The sequence below is a fragment of the Corvus cornix genome, chromosome 1A (assembly GCF_000738735.6).
Source record: "Corvus cornix cornix isolate S_Up_H32 chromosome 1A, ASM73873v5, whole genome shotgun sequence".
Classification (NCBI taxonomy): domain Eukaryota; kingdom Metazoa; phylum Chordata; class Aves; order Passeriformes; family Corvidae; genus Corvus; species Corvus cornix.
Window position 1 is genome coordinate 71,296,437 of NC_047057.1, and position 25,857 is coordinate 71,322,293.

The following is a 25,857-nucleotide window of genomic DNA, read 5'->3' on the forward strand; positions in this document are numbered from 1 at the left end:
AAAATCATTCGAAGGGGCATGTTCCAAATTTTAAAATTAAAAACCAAATGTACCATGGAAAGTCTGTGCTTTTACCTGCCTCGGTAACTCACGCTAGAGTGGCAAAACAATCTTTATCCAAAAGATTCCGCAAGTGGTGAGGGTGACAATTCTTTTTAGGGTTCCAGAGAAAAAGCATGCTGGGGAGAAAGCCACTGCCACAATTATCAGCCAAAGTACAGAAAACACTTCAAGCCTTGGAAAGACATCCTTTTACCAACAAGGGAAAGTTGTGACCTAGGACTCAAGATGAGACTTCTCTGCCTAACTCTGTCACGTGGTTTTGGGGTGAGATTGGGGACAGGGGGTTACCTCAATGCTGCTTCTCCCCCTACTGCCCTTTGATTCTCATCTGATCAGATTTTAAGTCTCTGAGGCCTTGGAATGCCTTTCAACATAAACAGTGCTTAAGCTTGCCTTAAGTGTGGTATAAAACTATTAACACAGAAAATAGAAAGTGTTTTGGTTTCTTCTCTCTGGGATAGAAAGAATACCAATAGAAAGTCAAAGGAAGCACGCAAAATTTTCCACACTAATCTGTTGACTGCATGCTGCAGAGTCAGGGTCCATTAGGAGCAATGTAGGCCTTGCTTCAGCCTGAAAGCCAGAGCTCAGTTGTCATTTCCCTTCGTGCAAGGTACACAGCAAACGTTTATGTGCACCATTCCATCAAGTGCTCCTGCTGCTGTCAAATACAGAAATGGAAGAAAAGGGAAACACGTACCAATGAAGTAATTTTCCTTCCCACCTACTACCTCGGGCTGAGATGATGTCAGATTTCACAAGCAAAACAAGTTTGAATGACAGCAACATTTGAGAGGAGAAAATCCAAAGGAAATCTATGTTTATCAAAAAGTGCTGCTGCTGATTCAACACGCAGCATCCCTACCGCCAAGTCTGTAAGGAATCAAGACAGTGTGTGATACATGGCTGTCACTGCTGGAGAGCTTTGGCTTTCACAGAATGAAGAAAAATTGCCTAAAGGCCATACTCTCTCCTATACAAAACAAATCCTGAAGGGTATAAGGCTGGTTACCTTTACTATCAAGATATCCAGCTTCCTGCTGAACCATAAAAAATGGTATTGGTCTAGTAGCTGCTGCAATTTCTGAGAGCTCTCAATCATCTCTACTAAATTAGGAATAGTATATGAATAAATGTAAAGAAAAAAATGGGTCCCTTTGACATTGCAATAAAAATGGGAAGGGTGGGAAGGGGGCAGTCATGCTGGCATTATGCCACTTGAAGTGCTGCTTCTTCCAGGGAATTTCTCTGCAGGACAGCTGTGGTTGGACTGCATCCTTTTTGGGCCAAAGGGGACAAGACTTGGACTGAGAACATCACCCTCAGTCTTGACCTTTAGTCACTGCTGAAAGTAACACTGTAATTTTTAATAGTGTAGAAGCACTTGGGAGAATTAAATTCAAGTTTCCCTACTCTCTATCTCCTCTATACATTAAGATGGATGCATACCCTACCTAGATTTATTAGATCTGGCATACCAGGATTCATCTGGCTGTATCAAAACATAGATCTGCTGCCTTCCTCTTTCCTCCTCATAACCAAGCAAGCTTCAGCAAAAACAGAGATTGGAGAGAACAAAACAATCAAGTGGAAACTGCTTTCCCTAGATTTCCCTCCCCTTGCTCCTGGCTTGCTGCTCTTTCACATGCCCTACTATTCAGGACAGCAGCCTCCATTTGAGGTAGGATTTGAAAAGGATGAGGGAAAAATTGACCCATTTTTTCCCCCCTTGCATATGACTTTTTAGAAAGACAGGTGAGGAAGGTGCATGACACTTTTGGTGATGTATTAGTGGCTCCTGTCATTTCAGGGTAACCTTAGACTTGGAAAAAAAATACAGCAAGCTTGAATCACATTGAAGCCCTGATTTAGCAAAGTGCTCCAAAACACATGCTTATAGTTAAGCATGTGCCTAAATGCTTTGCTGATTAGGACCTATGTTGGTAAAGGGGGCAATTGATTAATGGCTTCTGACAACCACCAGAAACTAATGAGCCACAGACCTCTGCTTTTTCCTCCAAATGACTGTACTTAAACCCAAAGGAAATTTCATTATGGAAACAGAAAACACTTATAAATAAATCATACGTGTCTCCTTCGCAAATATTAAGTTTTATCTGCAATTAGTGGTAAACCCAAACTTCCTTTCATACAGTAATCAGAGACAGTGCCATTTGCCCTATGAAGCTGGTTATCCTTTCAAACCCATAAATTTCTTCCTAGCACTCCATGGTTTACAGAAAGCTCTGTGAACCCAGCTAAATCAACCATGAAATATGCAGAATCCAACATAGGAACCAAAGGGTTGCCTGAGACAAACTTCAGGGTGACTCTTGCCAGCACTGTATAACCCACCTACAACTAAGCACTCCTCAACACGACGTGCTGAAACCTGCTTCATGCTGCTTCCCACTGAGACACATTATGGGATCAAATCCCAGGGAATTCACATCTTTGCTAGCTCCCACATGAGGGATGGAAAATCTCTGGAACAGTCAGAGGATAACTTCAATCCTCAAAGACTCAATCCAGCTATTTACCAATGTTCACCATTGTGGAGGTTTTCTGACTGGCCATGTGTTTTAGCTCTTACTTTATTCGTATTTAGAGGAAGGAAAATCCTATGATACATCTCCAGGAGCCATGACATTCAAGCCTAATGTCAACCTTACCTAAATCTCATTAAACAACTCATCTTGTTTTTTCCTAGCACCATTCACTACAGCACAACACTGACACCACTCCCAGCAGGATGAAAGGAATCACTTACGTTAACACTGATCTAACAGATACACCTAGAAGCCTCAAGATCATAACTTATAAAACAGAAGACAGCAATATTTGAGGTCTCGTTGTTACCACTCATAAGGAATGTAAATTTAATCTCCCTTTTTCCATTTTTACATATGTATTTTAGTCATCTAAACCAGATTTCAAGAGTAGGAATATGTTATATAATGAAAAATGACATGAGAAATACACAATTGACGCCATACAAGACTTTTACAGAAGTTTGAGGGCAGAGATGGAAGTGGCTCTCATCCAGCATGGTAACTGTGAGCAGTTAATTTCCTTCACCTACACCCTCTTTCTGAAAGCACTACTTCACCTGCAATTTTAAGGATAACCAAGGTAGTTTGAATTCACAACTGGCTGACCAGTTACACCCAGACTGAGGTTTCACACTCACTAGGTTTGTGCACAAACCTCCCACCAAAGCCTGCAAATCTGAACATCTGTGCCCACAGTTTTGCCCTGTTAGCTCATGGTGTTGACACCTGCATCACACCTTTGTACCAGCTCTGCCATGGCTTTGCAAGCAAAGGCAGTACCTAATCCACCACATAGCCTGCCAGTAGGAAGTGAAGCTGGCAGCTGGCTTGCTCGCACCAGGAATCAGCAGTGAGGATTTGGATCACGGATGCATCACACTATCCAACTACAACGTTTCTTATTGATTGCTATGAGCCCTCATGGATAATTTGTCACTGAACCACGACCTGCTGATGAGATAGAGACTTCAGTTGCCATAGTTTTATTTAAATGTTTCTTGAATAGCCATCATGGCCTTTGTAACAGAGATGAACTCTTAAAGGCAACTCTGAGGAAAGAAAAGTGACATCACTAACATTCCTGAGGCCTTGGGGAAATGACCAAACCCAATTTTTTTTTTTTCTTTTTAATCCATAAAAAATTGTTTCAGTTCCCTAGGTTTGCATCAGATCAGACAGATTCTAACAACGTCCCAGAGGAATGGGTGGGGAGGCAAAAGGAAAACACTTGTTTTTTTCACAAATCTACAAAAATAAGATATTACATTACTAAGCAAATTCTCAGTGTTTACACTTCTGTTTCATTGTGAAGAGGAAAACAAATATCTACCTTTGCACAAGTGACTTATCAATATGTTTATTGTAATTCAGATCCTGGCTCAAAACATACTTGAAAGTCTATTTCATGTTTCCATGGATTTCAATTACCCTTCTGTAAATACACAAACAGAATTTTATAAACGATACCTAGCAGCCAGCTAAGGTCTACATATTCACCACAGTACCAGAAAACTTTCCGCAGTTTCAAAAGGAAGACAAGGTGGTGAGCTTAAAAACGTGCAGTGCACGGGAAAGTTTGAAACAGCAGGTATTTCCTTCTCCTAGCACTATGAAAATCTACAGCGTATCAGTTATCACCCTAAGAGGTAAGCTTGGATATTTCTGAAGGTGAGTGCTGTGGCTGGGTAGTCACCAACACAATAAAGCTCACCCCTTTAGGAAGGCTCTGCTGAGAATATTGGCCAGGTTCAGCTTTACCCACACAGAACTGATATCAGTTACACCACTGATATCTGGCCCCATCCATCACACCCACACCTGGGCAAATAATAAAAAAACTCCTTGTCTTCTTCAGAGGATTAGAGCTTTTTCTCTGCTTCATTATAATAACAGATACATTGTGAATTCCTACCATTATGCTTCATTACAGTAACAAGTCCAATCTTATATTTCCTAGGCCTTGTATTTCCACAGCTGTTTTCTCTACTGCATAGTTACGCTGACAGGCACTCTTTTTCATTCCCCCTCTGTTTTACAAAGTAGAAAAAGCTGGCTTGAACTGAATGAACAGCTCAGTAGCATTAAAGAACAGTGATGAACCTTTCCCTCTAGGTCTGCTGTTCTGAATTCAGCATACTCAAACCATGGAAAACAGCTGCTAGGAACTGACCATCTCTTTGCTACACCAATGTACACCTTCTCAATTTACTTCTTTAGGGAATTTATAAGACCTGTCCTCCTCATTAACAACCATCTGAGCATTTAGGAAGCCTCTGGGAAGCCAGGCTGGAGGTGATCAGGATTCTCCTGCTACTACAACAAATTTACTTCAAAGACTCCAAAGTCTTTAAGTCATGGTGTAGCAAGGAGGATTGGAGGAGCAAGCACCTCACTTTAAGCTGTCCCTCTTACATGGAAGGAGGTGGCTTCCACTTTAATAACATGATATCTTCCACAGGACTCACTCTACTTTCAACAAAATACGTTTGTTCTTCTGTCATGGCATTACCTCTACTTTCTCAAGATTTCTAAAACCAGATATTAAAAATTAATATGAAGCACACCCATAGGTGTTGAAGAAACTTGGCTCCAGATGCATCCTGCTCTCACAAAGTGTTTCTCTAATTGCTGTTCTAAGCACTTGCAAGAACCTCACTGAAGCATTTCACACATGCATTTTCATTCCCCTCATTGCTCTAGGGCTCGCCTCCCTGTTTCAGTGTATTTTGTTTTTTTAGCCTGATCTATCCTGTGAAGCCAGAATGTGGCTGAATATACCAGGCAGCCCAAGCCATTGAGCAGATAGATCACTGACAATATTCATTGACACATCTTTTGCTATTAATAGCTTAAAAACCCCATGAAAGTTAAGAATTGCAAGTGAAGGGACAAGTAACCAGAACATGCAAAATCAGGCCATTTTCAGTGAGTATTCCCAATTTGTGGGTTAAATCTCTCCAAAAATACATAATTGCTTTCACAAACACTAGAGAATCTTTTACTGAGGCAGTAATTGACAGATCAAAAAAAAAAAGGAGTCAAAAAACTAAAACCCAGGGCTGGTAGCAAATCACACTGTAGGAACAATGTCATATGTTTGGAAACATCAGCTACAAACAGCACTCCTTCCCTCCTGGGTACTGGTCAGTTCCTGGCTGGAAACCTGAGTATATCCACAGGTATACATTGCCTCAGGAAACAGGGGAACAGCTGGAAGAGAGCAATGAAAGTTTTCAGAGCTCTAGGAAACATGGTGTCCATGGAGAATTTGGAAGGGTCAGGCTTGCCAAGCCTAAAAACCAGTAATTCTCACACATATATCAGAGAATGATAAACCCTTCATGTCCCCCGAGGGCAGGAGAAGATGTAATGTGCTTAAAGTGGAGCAACAGAGACTGATTTTCTCCCTTGACACCAGCAATTTCCCCACTAATTTAGACCCTTGGGAAAACGTGTAAATGGAAAGATAATGAAGCACTGTTACAGGTCAAGTGAGGCAAACTGCAAACCTCTGCATGGGACACTTCCAGAACAAAATACACCACTCAAAACTCATTTTAAACAGTAACCTCCGCTTTGGGCCAATAGAATGAACCCCATCAGCTGCTGACATTTTTCCAGTCTATCTTCTGTATTATTTAATATATTTTTTAATACTACCTGCCAGTTTCAGCCTAAGTGCTACATGTGTGTCGTCAGCAAGAACAGCAGGAAGCTGGAGCTCCTCACAAGACCCCAGGATGGAGGAGGAAGTGCATGGTCATTGCCTTCTCCCAAGAAGCACTTGCAGACAGAGGTTCCTAAGGATTCGACTGGCAAGGCAGCAAATCCTCATAGCCAGAAGGTATCAAAAATCGATGGCAGATGTAACAAAACCAAAACCCAAGATACATTGACTATGGACACTGTTAACCATAGATAACAATCAAACCAACATACAAAACCCCAATCTAAAGCCAGTTTGGGATGGCTGTATAAGTATAATGAATTCAAGATGCAGGGAGGTTTTTTGCCAAGCATACAGTTCTAAAGTCCATTAATTCAATTTCTTTTCCTTAAAAAATAGGAATCTGAACATGAACATTTAAAGAAATACAATGGACAGTTACCAGCTTTGACTTTCACTGCGTACCTATTTCCTGTCCTTGAAATTCTCCCCTTAACCACTACTGTTTCCACTTGAACTTCCCCACGTATTTAATTTGCTTATAAAATTCCTTTTCCTATTATTCCACAGCTCTGATCTTGTTTGGATCACCAGCACAGCATGAGTTGATATCAGCTACAGCTGCCACTCTACCAGCATAGGCATCCTGCCTCCAAGAGTGGCTATAAGATATTTGTAAGGAGATGAAACTAATCCACAATTTACCTATCAAATCATGCAATAACAAGCAGGATAAAAACAGGAGAAATTCTTTTTCTGTATCCCTCAGCATTCAGCTTGCAGTCTGGAGCATGACATGCACTTAACTTTTAACTTCACGTGCACATCTACACATTATTAAGAGTCACGAAACAATCTTTTTTTATATCCAAGCTACTTAATCAAATTCTTAGGATGATTAAAATTCTGAAATAAATAGGATAGGGGATGGGGAGTGGGGAAGGGAAAATAGCAATAGGGAGACTTTTCTCCCCAAAACACAAGTAAATGGAGTATTAACTCTTGAGCTCACCCTGCTACATGCCACAGGCTTATGGAAGGAGACACATAGAAAAAAAAGACATCCAAAGCAACACCATTATTCCATCCCAAGGGCAACACAGGTGGACTATAATTTATCAGTGCTTCAAAACATCTGCCTTTTATACGCATAAAATAGGAGGCAAGACCCAGAACACACACAGATCTCAGCTTCATACTGCTGTCTCACGTCTAGGAAAAAAGAATCGAATCGAAAAATCTCCTATTGGGTTATTTAGAAGTCCATTGAAGGCTTTGAAGTCTGGATCCAAGCTGTAGCCAGCTCATCCAGACTCATTCTTGAGCTTGGATTTTCTGAGTTTGGATTCTCTGTGAGCCCAGCCAGCCCATTCCTTCCTGCTGTCACAGCCACACTCAGTCATACAGGTGACTCCTTTAGCAAAGTCACCTGGCCTTCAAAGCAACTGTCTACAAGGGTCTGAGACGCCCTTTGCTCAAATCAGGACTCTTTTCCCTGTAGCAATGCCATTATTATTTAGACCATAACGTGCTTTAGCAAGTCAGCCACTGGAAGCCTTTTCTGGACACCAGGCTCCAAACCCAGCCCTCTCCTAAACAGAATCTAAGACCTCTGGAAAAGTGAGTCCACATCTCTGCTCCCTCTCTGGACAGGCCTATTTTTGGGTGAGTTGGAAACACTTCAGGCAGGAATTGCATTTCACTGAATATTCACACGATCGGTTGTACAGTGTCACTGAGATGCAAATACACCTCTGGCATAACCAAACACAGAATGGAACAGAACCTAATCTGGATCTGTCAGGTCAGGTTATTCCAAGTGGGAAAACTGAGCTACAAAAAAACCAAGGCATCTTGCTGAATATTCCTGTATCTGCTCACAGAGCTCAACCCAGTCCTGGTGTGACACCAAACCATGCCATAAATCAAGTCCCTCCTGATGGGAGAGAATTTTCTAAAAGTCCTTGCAAGGAGTTTCGAAGATAAACCAAGACTTTTCCTGGAGTTTCAATGCTGCTGGATAGCTGTTTATTAAGTATTATCAGAGGAACAGAGCCACCAGCCTGACCCAGGTACAGCACAGAGCACAGAAAGCAGGAGAGGAGTCTCTAATTATCAAGATTTACACAGCCTTTTAAAGATCATTTAACCAATAGTTACTAAAAAGGTGTATTGTTTTCACTTTCCTACCAATTATTCAGTAACACGGCCAGGAACTGCGGAATTCTCTATCCAGTCATTCCAAACTACTTTTACTGCAGAACATGGAGTAGTAGAAGAAGGAGAAGAAGGTTTAGAGAACAACAACAATCCTCCATTTTGATACTTTTTACTCTTATCTATTTACTACAAAGAGAACCCAAAACCTCTAAATTTTTCACCCTGTGACAATCTTACATAGTAGTCTATCACCTAATTCACACCACTGCATTTTCGAGTTGTCTGACTGTTGGTAATTTTTTCCAAGGTTGGAGGTTAAAACAGTGTTGTTCAGGGGGGTAAGAACCCTTAAAAACAGGCAGAGAAATATTCTCGGCACTCTGGGTTCCTACACTGGTGGTTTAGGATTAAACCCAGCAAAGGTCCACATGCACATGATAAGTAATTCAGTAATAAGTGAATTAGTTGTGGCAGAAAGAATTTCTGCTAAGGCTGCTCAAAGCCATCCCAAACAGAGGCTCCACTTCCCACAAGTGCAGCGTGGGTCACTTCTGTTTCTGTGCCATGTCTCCCCTGCCACAACCTCCCCTCTCACTGCTGAGGAGATGCTGTCCTCTGCTCCTATCCGTGGTTCAAAATATGTCTTAGTCCAATCAAATACAAGTTCTGTACAACCTTTTTTTTTTTTTTTTTTCATATCCTTTATAAGGGGTCATTTGGGGGTTTGCTTGGTTGGGATGTTCTTCTGTTTGCACATTTTATGTGCAAGTTGGACAGTGTAGAGAGGAGCCATTTAGATCCAAATCAGAGCCTCCTATGTTCCTCTCACAGTTCAAGTTGGATCAGACTTCAGATGAAATTGTGCCAACGTTTCAAACTGCTCTCAGAAGATTTGAGCTGGAATATCTTCTGGACAGTAGCTGTTCTTGGGAAGTCCCCCTAATGCCAAAATTCCATAGAAATGCTTCTTGAATTGAACTACAGCCCTACAGCAGAGCTCCTTTCTGTAATGGATCTAAAATGGAAACCAACAGAAATGTTTCCTTCTTCATTTCCCTTAAGTGGATTCAGTACTGAGGCTGCATTTCCATCCATTTTGTTTTAGTGTGATGTGAGCATGAAAATCAATCCCCCGAAATCCCCTCCCTCCTACCCCAAGAGCTCATGCATCCTTGCATACCCTCCTTACAATTTTTAAACATTTCATGCACCTTTCAGTCCTCATCCATGGCTCCAGTCTGCAGAAAAGCCTTTATACTTGGGCAGTAACTTTCACACAAGTGGGTTTCTAACCTTCCAAACACCAAATTCTACAAGCAGCTATGTGCAGTGGAAAATTCAACTATCACTAAGAAAGCTTTTTTTCAACTGTTTATCCTCAGCCACCTCAGAGAATTCACCTCCAAATATAAACTTTGCTTACTAAAACTGTAAATCATGCATGGCTTTGTAAACCTCAGGGACCACCACTGCAAATTTCCCAGCTCACATAAGCAGTACTGGACCTGGTTAAGAAGACTGCCCATGAATGAGCCTGGATTTCAGGTATGTTACAATACTCAGACCCCCTCACCAGGTATATAACACTAATAAAGACCAGGTCCTCACAAATTATCATCAACTGAATGCTACTGTGCTGAAAACTTCACCAGATTTGTATCTTAAAAATGATGGGTAGAGGTGGAAAAGTCTGCCTCCAGCTGCTTCACGCAGCAAATGCAGGGTTTTTTAACCTGATAAATCCATACGCTGTGCCAGTGAGGGGATTCACCAGCCTGGGTTCAGAAGAATCATTTGTGATGTGTCATAATTTACATGAGTTCAGAATATATGCAAAAACAATATTTTATTCTCTCCATGCCCCACTCCTAGCTCTGCTACATTTTTTGCATTCATTCTGTGCTGATATAAACATGCCTAAATAAAAGACAGGCTTACTTCCTTTTCCAAGACTCTCAACCAAATGTATTCTTGCTTGTGCTGGTCTCTCAAATTAAAAATCAGCAGCTGGGTAAAACAACAAAGCAAATTTGGACATGTTAAAACCATATTCTCAGTGAACTTTGGAGAGGTTACACTCAATAAGAAGTTCATTATTTTCATTTGGTTTAGTTCCCCTCTTCTTTTAGCAAATAAATCATTATACAGAAACAGGATTTTTATTGATGGCCCTCCTCAACTTCCACAAGCCTGGACAGCATAGGCTTACAGGTCATGTAATGTGGTTTTCTGCAGCCATTTGCCCAAATATTTTACATTTCCACTTCTTTATGTCTTCCAGATCATGCACAAACTTGAACCAACCCTCACAGCCTTACCAAATGCAGCTACTACGGTGTAATTATCCACTAACACAGCCATGAGGGTCAAGCAGTCAAAGGACTTGTGTAAGTTCATACACACCATCAGCAAAAAGCTGATGAGATGATGTGATGATTCCAGCCCTCCTGGCAGCACGGTGCTGCCTTGAGCTACAAGCCACAGGCACAGATTCAGCTACTTCTGCATCTTTGAAAAATGTCACCAAAATTTGTGATCAAAAATTAAATTTGGCCTTGGTTTTTTTGCAGTAGGCATCAAATAATGCTTGATGTGGTAGCAGAGTCCATGCAACACTAAGTGAAACACAGAGGGCAGAAAGGTGATATCCCTAATACAGCTCTGTGGTGATCACACCTGGAATACTGCACTCAGCTCTGGAGAACTCATTTCCTGAATGACAATAACAACCCAGAGAGCCATAAAAGTGTTAAGCAAGCAGAGAGGGCCTGACTTACTAAGAGATTAAAAGAGCTACAGATGCATCAACTAAGCTTTAAGTAGGGGATGTGACAACTATCTGCAAGTATTAGAACAACATTAGCAAGGACAGAGAACCATTTTAGTGAAAAAAAAAGGTTTACAGCGACAGGGACCAGCAGTAAACTAAAAATTATAAAAAGATTAACTGATGAAAAAAAGTAATTTTAATAACAAAATCTGCCAGAGTACAGGGTAGACCTGATAATATGCTTAACCAACACTGCTGCTTCCCAAATTCTCATCCCTTAAGAACAAGAAGTTGTCAGTTAAAGATTGGAGACTTTCTGTTTTGGAATTTCTCCAGCAGAATATTCTATCCCTTGTTGGGGAAGTTTCAGACATCCTTACCTCTGAAGCAACACAGGCCAGGCCCATTGTTCTTGCACCACCCCCAGGTAGTTTTGCTCCGTAAGCTAAACTCAAGCAAATCTTGAGAGTCACCAATCCAGTGTTCTGCCTTCCCTCTCTACTGGGACTGCCATGCCTTGGATGAGCCAGCAAAGGGAGCGGGAATGCTCGTGTCAGAGCCAGCCAGGCTCACTTCACTCTGTTTTCACCTGAGTAACAGCACAATATAGAAATACTGGGATCTGATTTACAGGATGATCAATATCTACGGATGAAAAGCACAAGGGAACCACAACTTTTGTTATAACAATGTCCTTTGTCTTGGGAAATGCTCTTTTTACCCTACTTTGAGGACAATGTTTAAAGGGTTCTGTTTGTCTTACTCTATTAAACCTGCTCGTTTTTAAGAGAAGCAGTGCCTGTCTACTGTATAAAATATGAGCACAAGCAATAAGTACATCGAAGGCCTATTGCTGGCTGGCCAATTTCCACGTATCCTAATATGGTTAAGAAAATGTTTGACTGGAGCCCAGAGCAGAGTGCCAAATTTAACAACTCTGCAGTGAGCAGAGTGCCACAGAGCCCTCTGCTTAGGCTCACTGTAATTTCAGCCTGGTGCAGTGGCTGCCTATTCACATGAAGTAGTCCATAATTGTACTTGTGCAGCGTTACAAAGCCCAGAGCCTTTTGTTCTCCCTGCCCTGCCAGGGGAGGTTGACGCTTGCTGCCGTACAAGGCTTTCAGAGACAGCAGCTCATTGGAGTGTTTCCCTTCTTGGGATAAATATATTAAGGAAATCCTGGGTATCCCGAGGATATAAAAGAACATGCACTGTATGAGGCACTCTGGGTTTGTGTAAACAGAGAGGTTTTCAAGGGCTCCAGCACAAGAACACACTTACTTTCTCTACTGCTAATGCACATAGGAGAGGTTTTACAATCCCAAACCTATATAAAGGGCAGGTGTTTTCCTCACTCTTTTGCTATTACTGCCTTTTATGAAACTTGGCAAGGTGCAGGCTGCTTACCTGCCTCTGAGCCCACTGCAAAATAAACCGACCTTGCCCACTTGTGTTAAGTACTTGCATTTCAGTCTTCCAAATTTCACTGGGCAGCAAGTGGTTTAGGATTTTTGAAATAGCCAAGACAAAGGGTGACAAAGTAAATTAATCACATTATCAAGGTCAGTCTTCAAATCACACTTCAGCCTTCCCACTTACTCTTTTTTGAAATGCCACCAAAATCATTGCAAGGCCTGATAATAGAGATTTGTCAACAGAAGAAAAGGGGATCATTGAGCTTATATCACTGAAACTCCTCACTTTAGGCCTTAAAAGAGCAATGCTACCTTGATTATGCAAAAGGATTAGCTGGCCTCTCCCAGATCATTTCCTATGAGATCATATGCAGACTTGGAAACAGAAGGGACTGGTTTCAGGAAGTTTGGAAGCCTTTTATGGATTATATTAACAAGGCACAGGCTGTTCCCTAAAACTGATTGTACATCAAATTCCATTGCAGCCACATGCCCTTGGTCGGAATGCTTTAGCATATATGATAGTACCAACAGCCACCAAAAAAAGCAGCAATTCTGTCATTTAATCCCTGTGTCTTTTTTTTTTTTTTTTTTTTTTTTGAGTACTGGGTATTAATTGTAATTTCTAGGGGTACAGATAGCATACGAGAGGTTACAGTGGGAAATCTCTTCAGTTCTCTAAAGTTTCAAGTATCTTACACAGTCTGGCTACAACTTTTTACAGTTCAATACCAGTCTTACATCAGTAGAAATAAATGCTACACTGCAAGATATTGGAATGATACCTAATAGCTACTAGAAGTCAGCTTTACTTTTTCTTCTCTAGTAAGTACTAACAAAAAAAACACATCTACACAAAAGCACATCAGTGTTTGAAAAATACTTTCTCTTGCTATTTGAGGTCTCAGCTAATGTATTTATTACCAAACATTTTCCAGTCAGTTCAGTTACTGTACATTTACTCTTGATACAGAAAATTAGAAAGCAAATCAGAAACTGCATTCCTTTTTCAAGACATAATGCTGTGCATTTTCTTATTTTTTAGGATTTTACAGCCAGGAGTTATTTTCCTGGGGATGCATATGGATGGTGCAGATGCCTGACATACACCAGGACTGCCCAGTGGTCCAGCAGACTCCTGAGTCTGTAAAGACACCTCTAATGCTGTGCTTCTGTTTGGAAATGTCACAGCACTTAGAGAGGCTCTGGCCTTCAGGCTCTTTAGCAAGGCTTCTGTCTCAGCTGGGTTTCATGTTAACTCTTGGGTGATGCATAAATTGCATGCTGAGCTTTGTGAGACCTACACTGGGAGAGGCTGAATTTCACTGCAGGAGGCAAGCTAGCCTGTTAAGGGAATTAGATAACACTCGCCTATTTATTAGTGATGAGACCAGCAGATTTAGTTTGCAGTGGAAAGTAACACAACATTTTCAAACAGCATCCCTCGAAGGAAAGTCATAATCCTCCCTCCGATTTACAGGTGGGGGAAGAGAGGTGTGGGTAAATGAAATGCAGTTCCCTGCCCAAGCCCAGCTGGTCAAGAGCAGCACCTCGTGCACCCCAGCTAAGTTCTTTCCCCATGGGGTTGCACTTTCTCCTGCCACCTCACTGATGCCATGGCTGGAGAACCAAAACATTTAGCATGAACGTTCCCCCCCAGCATTAAACTGTCATCTCTTCCCAGAAATAAGACACATTTTTGTTCTTGTTGGGACTGGAGAGAAATAAGAAGCACCTGAGCCTGAGAGGAGTGAAAACCTCAAATTTATTATAATTATTTTCTATCTGTTTAATAGTGGTGTTCTCTGTACCAAAGACAACACGACAATTAAAAGACAACCACTACCTTTGCTTAGTTTGGGGAATAACTACCCCTGATACAATCTCCCAGGAATCCATCCTTAGAGCCTTGCCCATGGCTATTTATAACTAAGTAAATGTTAGAGGATTCACATCTTTTGCCCTGAAAAAACAAGACCTTTGGCCTTAAAATTTCTCTGGAAAGTGTTTCAGAGAAGGCTGTTGCTCTGCAGCAATGTTTCCTTCCATTAAAATTCCCTCTTAAAATATATGGCCCAAAGGAGGAACACTAGACCCCAAATATACCACAAATATGGACAAGTCTGCCTGCAGGCATTTGGAGGCTGGGACTTTGCCCAAAACATTATCCTTCAAGAATTAACCAACTCTCTGTCAGCATAGTTAACAGCCTCAAAAAAAAACCCCAATTTACTTTGTCATGCCTTTCTCAGGACAGCTCACTAATTGAATATTGCACTGTTTATTACTGCTTAAGGTTCAATTATTCCCAAGGACTGAAACTGGAGCCTTTATAGATCTATGTGCAAATAAAAAAACTGTGTTTGGGAGCCAGTATTGCCCAACGAATTCACTTTTAGGTTTCTATTCTCCTGGCTTCAGCCCAGCTCACCCTGGCTCTTCTTTCCCTCATCTCCTGACACAATCTGGGATAGCCAGAGGCCAGAGGAGCAGTCAGGGTCCAGCTGACCACAGGAACTCAGTATGTGCTCAGGACTTTGCTCTGCTTGGCTACTTGAATCTGCCTGTGAACACCAGTCATCAGAAAAGGTGAACAAGAAAAACGGTACTGAGGCAACAGAAGTCAGAGACAGTGAACTCAGAGACAAACTCACTAAAAGTGAATGCAGACACAACAGCCACCAGCCCTACCACGTGTATGGCCATAACTTCTTGGGATGCTTACAAACCTTCCCCTTATAGGAAAAGTCAACATCAGATCAGATCATGCAAGACACAGCCCCTGAAAGTGACAGTCACTCCAGAGAGGTGTTCAACAAGCAAGGAAACCATTCAAGGCAAGTCCTTTCCTCACCTCCTCATCAAGGTTGGCTTCTTCACTTAAATTTTGAATCCTTTCTGTTTTCCTTAGTTTTCACTGCTAAAACTCTGCATTGCAGTAGTATTTTATATACATGCTGCATCCTTTTGAATCAGTGAATTTGCTAGGCATGACATCATAACCTCCACCTGTGCAGTCAGAATGATGGAGTTTCCTCAGAGCAATTTGGGCTAAACAGCAATTATAAAATAAGTACAGCCTGGGAACATTTATTATTACAATCATCATTGCTTAGCAAGACTCCTATCAAGTGCTGGAGCAACAATCTTTTGAAAGGCAAATTTCCTCCCACCTGGCAAGCAGAACATTTTTTTACATGTCCCTATCAAACTAAAACCAGAACACCTGGGGAACAGAGAGTCATTGACTTCACTGACATATTCAGCAGCATTATTATCTTAATGACATATAATGGTCTCCATATTCATAACCTCTCACCAGGAGAAAGCCTGGTGTGGCTGTTGAGCTGACCTCATTACCTCAGTCCGTACCCTGTGCGTGCAAAGATGGCCACATGTAGGGTTAATGACAAAGACACAAGAGTTAGGCCTTCCCAAGGGAAAAACACCCCCTTCCCACTCGGGTAATTTCCAGGAACCAGGAGATTAATATGGAGCCACAACATGGAAAAATTTCTCAGTGTTTTAGAGCGTTGAATTACCATGCCCATACTTACTTATAAACCTTAGCATGAAAAAAAAAGGGAAAAATCAAGGTGGAAGATTCCCAAATGTACAAGTAATTTCTGGCAGTCAGTTTGATCAAGGACTACCACAAAGTGTCTTCCAAAGCAGGCTGATCACTAACCCAAAGCAACCTCTTTCCATACCAGACTCTGAGCTTCAAAGGAAACTAAGCTAACACTAAAGTGCAGCTCATGATAGCAATTGTCTCAACTGAACAAAACATAGCTCCAGAAAAAAAAAAAAAAAAAGGCAGCATAAACAGCATATATCTCACCAGATATGACAGCCCTGAGCCTGGAAGATGCTGCCTCTTCAGCTCCCAAGGGATTCTTGGAGTAACCCAATGGTTCTCACAGGCACTGGAAAGATAAAAGTGTTTACATGGGGGGGATGAAGAGGGCACCAAAGGCAGAAAAACTTTACAGTTAGGATGATCTAGAAAGCAAAACAGGTCTTGATCCTTGCTGCAGTTGCTAGATGCTGTTGCACCACTGACTGAACTGATTTGCTGCTCCTTTTCTTTTTCCAGTGACTCCTCTGCGAGGAAGAAACTCCCAAGCAAGGAAGGGCAGACCACTCTATGCATCTCAAGTCCCACTCAGGGGAAAGAGTGGCTTCCACTTGCAAGAAAAACTGCTCCTTTCACCTGATCCTGCTGCCATGACTGTAACCCAACCACAGTGTAACGCAATCCTGAGAACAGCCTGGGAAGCATCAGCCACAGAACTGAGAATTTTAATATCCAAACTGCACCGATTAATATGGAGCCAAACCTGATTACGCCCCCATTAATTGCTTCAGAAAAAAAAAAAAATCTGAGGGAATTCCCTATTTCTTCTGGCTGTGGACCAGCAGAGCTTCCTGATTGCTGGCTGCCTCCAGTCAAAGATGCAAAAACCTTCGGCTGTTTGAGCATGGCTGCTGGATTGCATTTACACAGCTTTCAGTGACAGGTTGTTTGTCTGCCTGGACAGGTACTTTGACTGCAACAGTGATAGAACAGCCACCTTCGAGCAATAGCTGGAATAAATGGTAACTTAGACAGCATGTGGTGAGAAAAAATTGCCTCTGAGTGATGCCTCAGGGAGAACTGGAGGAAGTTCTTGGGAGAATAGACTCAGATCTGCAATTTGGAGTAACCTAAGCCAGCTGGGAAAGCTGCTCAGAGGCTCTGATGACTCCTATCCACTTCCATGTTCAGACGCAGTAAAAAAGACAAAACTGTCAAATTTTCATACACTCAGAAGACAAAAGGCTGGAATTACAAGGTGCAGAAAAATTTACTTTCTCTGTTAAACCAGATAAAGATACCAAAAACAAGCTGGCTTCACAATCAGCTTTTAATTAGACAAGTAGAGTTTACCTTCCCACCTAATCAACACAATCAGCAGGTGGGCTTAAGAGTATTCATTAGACTCATTGTCTTGAGCAAGAGATTTGACTAAACGCTGAAAAAAACATGCTTTTGCAAGTGACAGTGCAATTTTACACCGTTACTTCTAAATCCAGAAGCAGTAGTGTCAGGGGCAGGGAGGTTGCTTATTTTAGCGAATTTTGAGGTGTTTGTTTCAATTTTATACTGCCTGCCAATCGAGGTTTCTGAAGGTAGTGTGTGATGGAATGAAGAGGGCATCAGTCTCCTCCACACATGCAGCACTGTGCTCCACACCATGGGCTGAACACAACTGGCATCCTGTTGTTTTACAAAAACAACAAACATCTTTGTTGCCCCAAGAGCACTGCTGTGTCCATCTCAGATGGCAGTTCCTCCAGGAAACTCTGTTCTGGACCTTCCCAACACTGTATCATAGTAAATACTGAGGAATCCACTTTTTCCTGAGGTTTACCAAATCTGGCAGATCCAGTGAAAAGAATGCAGGTTCTCTTTGTGCAATGCATAAATCCAGGTTACAGGACTATCTCAGCTTTAATAAAATTCCCATAAAGTCAATGGCAGTTGCACGTTCTAACCCAGAGAAAATCCAGATCTATCCTTCCATCAATAAAATGCAAGCCTACTCCAATCCCCAATAAAATCCAAGGACTGTCATGCCATTCAGGAGTCATGTAGCTACATGAGGTGATCAGGTCTTTCAAGTAGGAGCTCTGCTTAACTTCCTGTAGCTGTGAAAAAACCAAAAAATGCCGCACCATTTACGTACAAAGAAGAAAATATAAATTCAGGTACATTGTAGTACAGTTAAACAGCTTCAAGTTGTGTAACTTCCCGACTGCTGAGATGTTCTGCAGATAATGCTCTGAAGGTGGACATTAGTCTTAATCAGAAGAACATCTTGTTTTCTTTCTAAGGCTTTCACTTAGCCCTGTTTCCTGTGATACCTTCACACCAAGTCGTTCCTAAGTGCTCTCATTCACAGGGTACTTAAGCAAGTTCGCCTCACCAACCAAACAAGATTACTCACCTTCTTTAAGTTAGGCACACGTTTGTTGAGGCAGAGCCAAAACACACACACACATTCCTGACTAAGGACATGTTTTTCTTTCATGGGCTGTTTTTAATCTCTAGTCCTAAGCACAGTGCTTAATAAAACTTTTAAGAAACAAATTCATTTTGCCAAATATCTTCAAGAATTTCTTATTGAAACAAAACTCACTAATATATTTCAGACATTTTCCAATGCACGCCACTCTATGATTCTATGATCTATCCAGTGAAACACCGTGAATGAGCAAATGCTAGCAAGAGGAATGTTTTAATCCACCTGCTGATACACTTTTATACTGTTTCATACCATATAGTCTGCAAAATATCAAAGTCAAGGGATACCAATAACTAAAAAGCTTATATCAAATTAATCTATTTGGTTCATACTCAAGAAATCTCTGGATGACACACCCAAAGAAAAGGTGAGACAATTATCTTGCTCTTCGTCCTTAAAAGGAGCACAAAGTGCACCACAAAGGAATTTACCTTATTTACCTCATTATTTCTTCAATCTCCTATAGATCATCTCATCATTATATTTACTTACATACTGATCAACTGATTACCAGGTGGCAGAAGTTGAGGTTTGAGTACCAAACCCAAACAGTTGTGGAAATATAAACTTTCTCTTTTCGTCAAGGAGTCAGTGCCATCTTTCTTTCATAACTTTATAACTAGAGATAGCTACTTCTAAACAGAGCAGTAGAACATTTAACATTTTATAAGCAAACTAAATCATGTTTTTTCCATCATTCTTTCCCAATGTGAAATTCTGGTCTCTGTAGGAAGGGGGAAATGATCATTTTCAGAAACACTTCTCACAGAGGGCAATCCTCATGGGCATGCTCCACAGGATTAGGTATGGGAACACTTAGATGGTGAAGCCTGCATTAGCAAGCAAAAACAACAGCACCAAGGGCTACCTATTTCCAGTCTGCTGAGAAAAGCTTGACCTTCTTTTCCATAACCTAAAGAAAGAAACAAAATGCCTTATTTCATTGTAACACTCAGGAAATGGCAAAAACTTTGAAGTTTTGGTTGACCAAAGTGCTGAGGACAACTCTCCCCATTACTGCACAAATATTTAAAAACCTACAGAAATCAAACCTGGATTTTTGAACATCTTTGGAGCCCTGGCTAAGGGCTGTTAAAGCAGGAGGCATGAACAGCAGCCAAAATACTCATTGAAATCATATCAGGTATGGCACTGATTCAGAGGAAAGCATTAGATGTGCTGAATTTCCCTACTTCCTAGCAATTCTGGTTGCATAAATTCCCAGGGATTACTTGGCCTGGTTTTATTCCGCCCCTAGGATCAAAAGATGTTACAACTCAAGTGGATCTGGGCTGCAGACACTTTAAAGGAGACAAATGGCAGGAAAATCTCTTTCAGGGCAATCAGAAACATCATCTTGCATTTACAATCACCTGTAGAGACAACATGAAAACCACCACCCATCACAGACAGCAGCACCTCTTTGGTGCCCTTACAGCAAGCAACCCACAGCCCAGAACCACACGTACACAAAAGCACAGCTGGAATGCTCTGTAGGGTCATCCTCAGATTCAAATTCCCAACTCTTCCAGCTGACCAGGCTGAAGACTGAAATTTGACAGAAAGGTGTCATAGGTTGCAGCTTACAGACTTCTCACGTGCTTTTGAAAATTTCCCTTAAGATGTCACTTTTCATAGGCTTTACATATATATACATAGATGTGTGTATGTATATGTGAATGGTTGAAGGGGCATAGTTAAAAAGGGAAAACAATAATTCTGGGTGTTTTAGCAAGACAGCTTCTTTCACACTTTCATTTTACCTATAAAAATGTCCCTGAGTTTCTCCTCTAACAGCATTTAAAAGAGACCTAAAGCAGTTTTGTCTGTTACTTGAACTAGGGCAGCTCTTGTTTTTTCACATTATTTTTCACTACTGAGAAAAAGCAGAGTCAGGTACAAGCCTTGCTCAAAGTACAGCTTTAGTCTCTTCCATGAGTCAAACATGAAGCTGAATTTGTGACAACTTGCATTAACAACAATTTGATGACAATCCAACATGTGATATTCCCCTACATAACAGGGAAAAAAAGCAAGGCACGTTCTGTTGTTTCCTTGTCAGCATAAAAAACATGACATGCCATGTGAATGCTACACGTGCAGACAGAACTCTTTAAAAATCTCGGGTTAGACATTTTTGGCTAATACTTCCACCACCCACCTGTCTATCCTACTGCCTCTATCAGTTCTGGAATCAATCATCAACATAAACATTGGCATTTTAGAAAAGAATGGCTTTTTGAGGATCCTTTAATTCCTCCATATCTTTACTCCAAAGAAGGTCACGTCCTGTTTTACTTATTTTTTCCCCCCAATATTTTTGTTCTATGTTTTTTCTTCATAGGAGACTGAAAGATAGAGATTCTGTACATTTTTGTGGGACAGCTATATTGGGCAGATGGCCAATCCCTAAGCCAGTATCAGCAGTTAATTTATAGCTCAAAGAAAACTCTGAAGAGACAGGAGTTTGTGGGACAGAGGTTTTGTTTGTTTGCTTTCCCTTAAAACTGCAAAACTCTTTTGATGAGTTTGTCACCAGGCTCACAAAGGAAGAGTAGAGTTTAAAGCATCATCTGCTCTCTGGTATCCAGTCACACCATGCTGAACCCTCACCTACACCCCAGTCCCTGAGGTTATTAACTCCAACTTTGGTACACAGTAGAAGACCTACTGAGTGCTCCCTTTAAACTGACTATTGGTAGCCTATACCCTAAACCCCATCATTTTTACTTCAGCACTCATTTTCTTAACTTAGTTCTCTTTAGTTTCAATGTGTGGGGACGTAAGGAATAAAACACAAACCAAACAACATTTCCCCCAGACTGAGACTTTGCTACGAGGCTGAAATTGACCCTTTAAAAAAAAAAAAAAAAAAGTTTTGGAAGCAAAGGTTTTCTGACAGGCATCAGGAGGACAAGTAGAGTTCTACAAGTTGGGAATGTACTGAGCATCAAATACTTAAATTTGACAAATGCTGTGTTGGCAGCACGCACCCAGCATAGCTTCGTGACAGGCTGAGAGTTGGATGGGGCTGAAGGTTGTGTGGCAATATGAAGGCACAACAAAATCACAAAGCTGTCAAAGCCACACACCTAGAGATAAACCCCAAAATAAGGCAGGAAACAAATGGCAGAGCCTTAAAGGCTGTTGTTCCAGAGCAAGGAGGATGGCTGGGCAAGCAGACACGGAGCATCCATGGATGTTCGCTCTGGCTGAGACCCCCTCTGCCCTCAGCTCGTCCCCAAGCACTGCAGTAAGGGAGCCAGCAGTGAGCCACTTTTCCTAAGCACAGCTCCTGGTCAAGCCCAGCAACCAAGCAAGGCAAACTTCCCTCTTTTCATTTCAAACTGGAACAGTTCATGTGGCTTATTAATGCACCACAGGGAAATGTCAAGAATAGAGAGAGACTCTTCCATAGAATCCCAAAGACAGGCTCCTACAGCAACCAGTAGCAATTAAAAAGCACTCTTCATGCAAAAGGGGGCAGCATGTAACAGATATTTTGTATTTCAACAAACCAAATACTGTGTCTCAGAAACAGGGGAGAGAAGAAAGCAGAAACAACACTTATTAAAAGAAACAGACCTACTGAAGAAAGTTTATTTTCAGACATTTTAGTTGAAATATGTTTGGAAAAATACTGGAATGTGGCACTTGAAAAAGAAAACCACAGTACCAACAAAAAATGCTGCATCTTTTTGATTTGGTAGGAATCTACTTTATTCCACAGATTTTGAGACGTGTTTAAGATTCCATAGGTTTAGTATTACATCACTGATTGCTCATAATGAAATTCCAGGCAGTAGCAAAAAAAGATTTAATGATAGTACCCACACAAGGTATGGATATGGGGCCCTCTGAGCAGATTTACTGATAGGAATGTTGAATATGGGTTACAACAACACAGTTGTCTGGCTCACTTGGGCATGCTAGAATGTCATGTGACAGAGCACAAGTTATACTATTGCTTGAATCTATCTTAAGAAGATAATTCTTAATTCTACCCTTTGCTGGATTTTTCAAAAGATTTGTCATTTACTACAGCTCTATGATGCTGTCAACCATTGTAAAAAGTATTTTTCCTGTTTTCATATCCCATCCATCTCCTTGATAAAAAATATTTTGATGGTTTTAGTAACATGTTTGATGTTAGTTGGACTGGGACATTAGTGCCTTCAAAGCACAGCGTGACATAGTGGACAAAGCACTTGGCTGGCAGCACCTCCAGTTTGGTGCTGTCACAGGAATCATTCTTCTTTTTTGTGCTTCAGTTTCTCACAGTGACAAAAGGGAAAACAATGCCAAACTCCACTGCAAAGAACTGTGAGATCAACACAGAAAAACCTTGATCATAAAGCCATTATACACCACAGAAAGAAGGTAACTTTTAAAGATTTCTTTAAAAATAAGTACTGAGAAAGCCACTTAACAACTTGCAGCTACACAGGGTTGAAAGTTTTTCAGAATCATCATCTATTTTCTGCAGGTAGATTACCTGAGTCTGGGAAAGATGATCTACTGGAGTCCAACACCATATGAACTAGCAATCATTGTATAGGAGATTTTATGAACTCTAAGATATTCACTGTAACAACACTTGCCTTGGGACTAAAAGAGAGTTTGATATAGTATCTTAAACTGTTGCATTCATAGTTTCCCAAGAAATAATTCTGATTAGAGCTGTTCAGTTTCGTGTTTTTATGCCAGAAGCAGATAAAGAAAGCAAAACATTGCAGAAATACCAAGTTAAAAAAAAGCCTTTGGAACAATGAAGAACCACCTTGGCTTTAAAACACAGAACAGGACTATGTTGTCCAATCTGGAACAAGCCATGGATAACCCCAGGCTGACATTTGAGGACCAGGATAAAACAAAAGAAACAAATGAGCTGTTGAAAATCCTTTGAATACGAGGGTGTTACCTTGTGGGTCACCCAGTGATCCATGTCCCAGGCCTCAGACAGACCTGAGCTCACGGCAGCTTCTCCCATCAAGGTCTTGACAACGCTGATGAGATTCACACCTAAGAAGGTGCTTCCACCCAGTGGAGCTACTCCTCACCTCTGGGATGCAGGGAGAGCACACAGCCCAACTTGGATCCTGCAGCTCAGGCTCCCACAGAATTTTATTCCCATTTTGTGTGAATTTCAGGTGAGCACAGCACACAGATCATTATTATGTACACATAAAAGAGAAAGAAACCCAAGCACAGAAATGAATCTCTGATACAGAAAAATGTGTGTGGATGTGCATGAGAACAGAAAGGAGAGAACAAAGCAGACCCCATCTTTCACTCTTCAAAGGATACAATTTTGGTTTAGAACTGATGTAAGACAGAAGATATGAATCCCCTGCTAAGCTTACAATTAGTGCCTTGCTGTTTTGTGTGGCTGAACAAAACTGTATCTTTAGATAAATTTTTTTGGAAAGCTTTTAATGATTTTGGCTGCCTGTATTAAGCTGCTGTAACATTTGATTTCCAGGGTAATGACAGCCAGGTCTAAAATATCCTAATCAGACATCCAAGAATCAAGGCCTTTCAAAAATAACTTGGAAAAAACCCTGCCCTTTCTCTTGGCATCTTCTCTTTGACAGAAAGAGTGTCCACTTGCCAAATTAAGGAGAAATATGAAAGAACAAACAGACCCTTGACCTATAGCCAGACTGTTGTTATGCATTCCATGACTGTGTGACAGTGTAAAACATGAATTTAACAAGACTGGTTGGGAGCTTCTATCATGCATGCACACTCATTCTGGTGATTTTTATGATGTTTTTTTGTTCAACTGGTCCATTTTACTCTAGAAGAATGCAGCAGTTACATGAAAACTCACTCATTTCTGTACGGAGTTTTCCCCCCTGCCAACAGTGACAAGTCAAAATAAGTAGGTCTGAAATATTTCTCTTTTAGAATTACTTTATACTGCACTTTTTGACACAGCATTCAACTGGAATCAATCCAAATCATCAGGCATACCAAGGTGTGGAAGGAAAATGCTCTGGGTTTATGCATTAAACATTCATACAGGGTTCACAGACGTGAAGTAGCCTAGGGCACTGGACATCCAGCAAGATGGTGTATTATGGCCAGAGATTATTGCTAAGAACAGCCAACAGCCAGAAAATCAGCGAATCTGCCAAACCTGAGGACAGGCTACAACTGGGTAGGAGAGAAGCTTCAGCAGCAGCTTCAGCAGGGCCAAAAACTCAGCATCTGTTTCTTAATGCTAGCTTTCACTTTTCTTAGAAATCACCAGAATAGCTTCATTTCTTGATTTTAAATGAATCACAAACACTTATTCCCACCATATTTTTTAAGTCTTTTTATATGTATATAAAGAGCCCGGTCTCCAATAAAATCTATTCTTAAATCTAAATTCTGTGGTGTTTCATAGGCAAACTGTTTCATGATCTGATCCAAAACTCACTGAAGACTTTCCATCAGGCTCTTCATTGTGTGACTACTGAAAACAAGTGCTGCTAAATTACACCCCTACATCTTTGTTTCTGTAAAGCAGACAGAACCATCCATGTCATGGAATGGAGCTCAAGGGCTTCCCTGCTCTGCAGAGCCTCAGACTCCAGCTTTATTAACCTGACTACAGCTCCTTAGAGGACTTCTTTCCATTGGAAGTTGCGAAAATAAATGTAAAATATATGCTTGCACATCATAAAAGTGAGGTTTTGTTTCATTTTAGACTACAAGATGAAAAAAATTATGCCATGAAAAATAAAATGGAGCTTACAAACTCCTAAACAATAAAGGGTTATGCACTACGGAGCTGTTTCTGGTCAACTTCTCTCATAAAAATGCATCAAAACCTACAAAGTCAGCATCTCTGATATTTGTCAACTTCTCTGTACCCTTTCTGTATGCAGCAGTTGCATTTATTAGGGCTGTTTACCAGCTGACAGGAAAAGACCCCAAAAGATTGCCAGGTAACTAGCCCACTAGACATGAGTAAGGTTTCTGATTTTCCCTTTCCTGTTCCAAGTGTAAATTAAAACAATCTTCAAGCTCACCATACTTCAGTCTGCATAATCTAAATGGTACTTTCAATGAGCTTTGGCACAAAACTCACCTTTGAAAAGACCTTGGAGACCTTTTAGATGAAACCTTTTTACACATGATGTATTATTACCAATGACACTTCACCAAATGT

At 41.0% G+C, this 25,857-nt stretch overlaps 1 protein-coding gene across 5 annotated transcripts in view; it reads right to left on the reverse strand.

Moving 5' to 3' along the window:
• The window catches only part of CALD1 (caldesmon 1), a 177,252-nt gene that overhangs the window by 123,224 nt on the left and 28,171 nt on the right, over positions 1–25,857 (reverse strand). For 4 of the 5 annotated variants that reach the window (XM_010404168.4, XM_010404164.4, XM_010404170.4 and 1 more), the window contains exon 2: positions 16,469–16,553. The exons of the other annotated variant lie outside the window; for it this stretch is intronic. The gene's annotated coding sequence lies outside the window, so the exon portion shown is untranslated. The remainder of the gene's footprint in view (positions 1–16,468; positions 16,554–25,857) is intronic. 5 annotated transcript variants of the gene reach the window in all.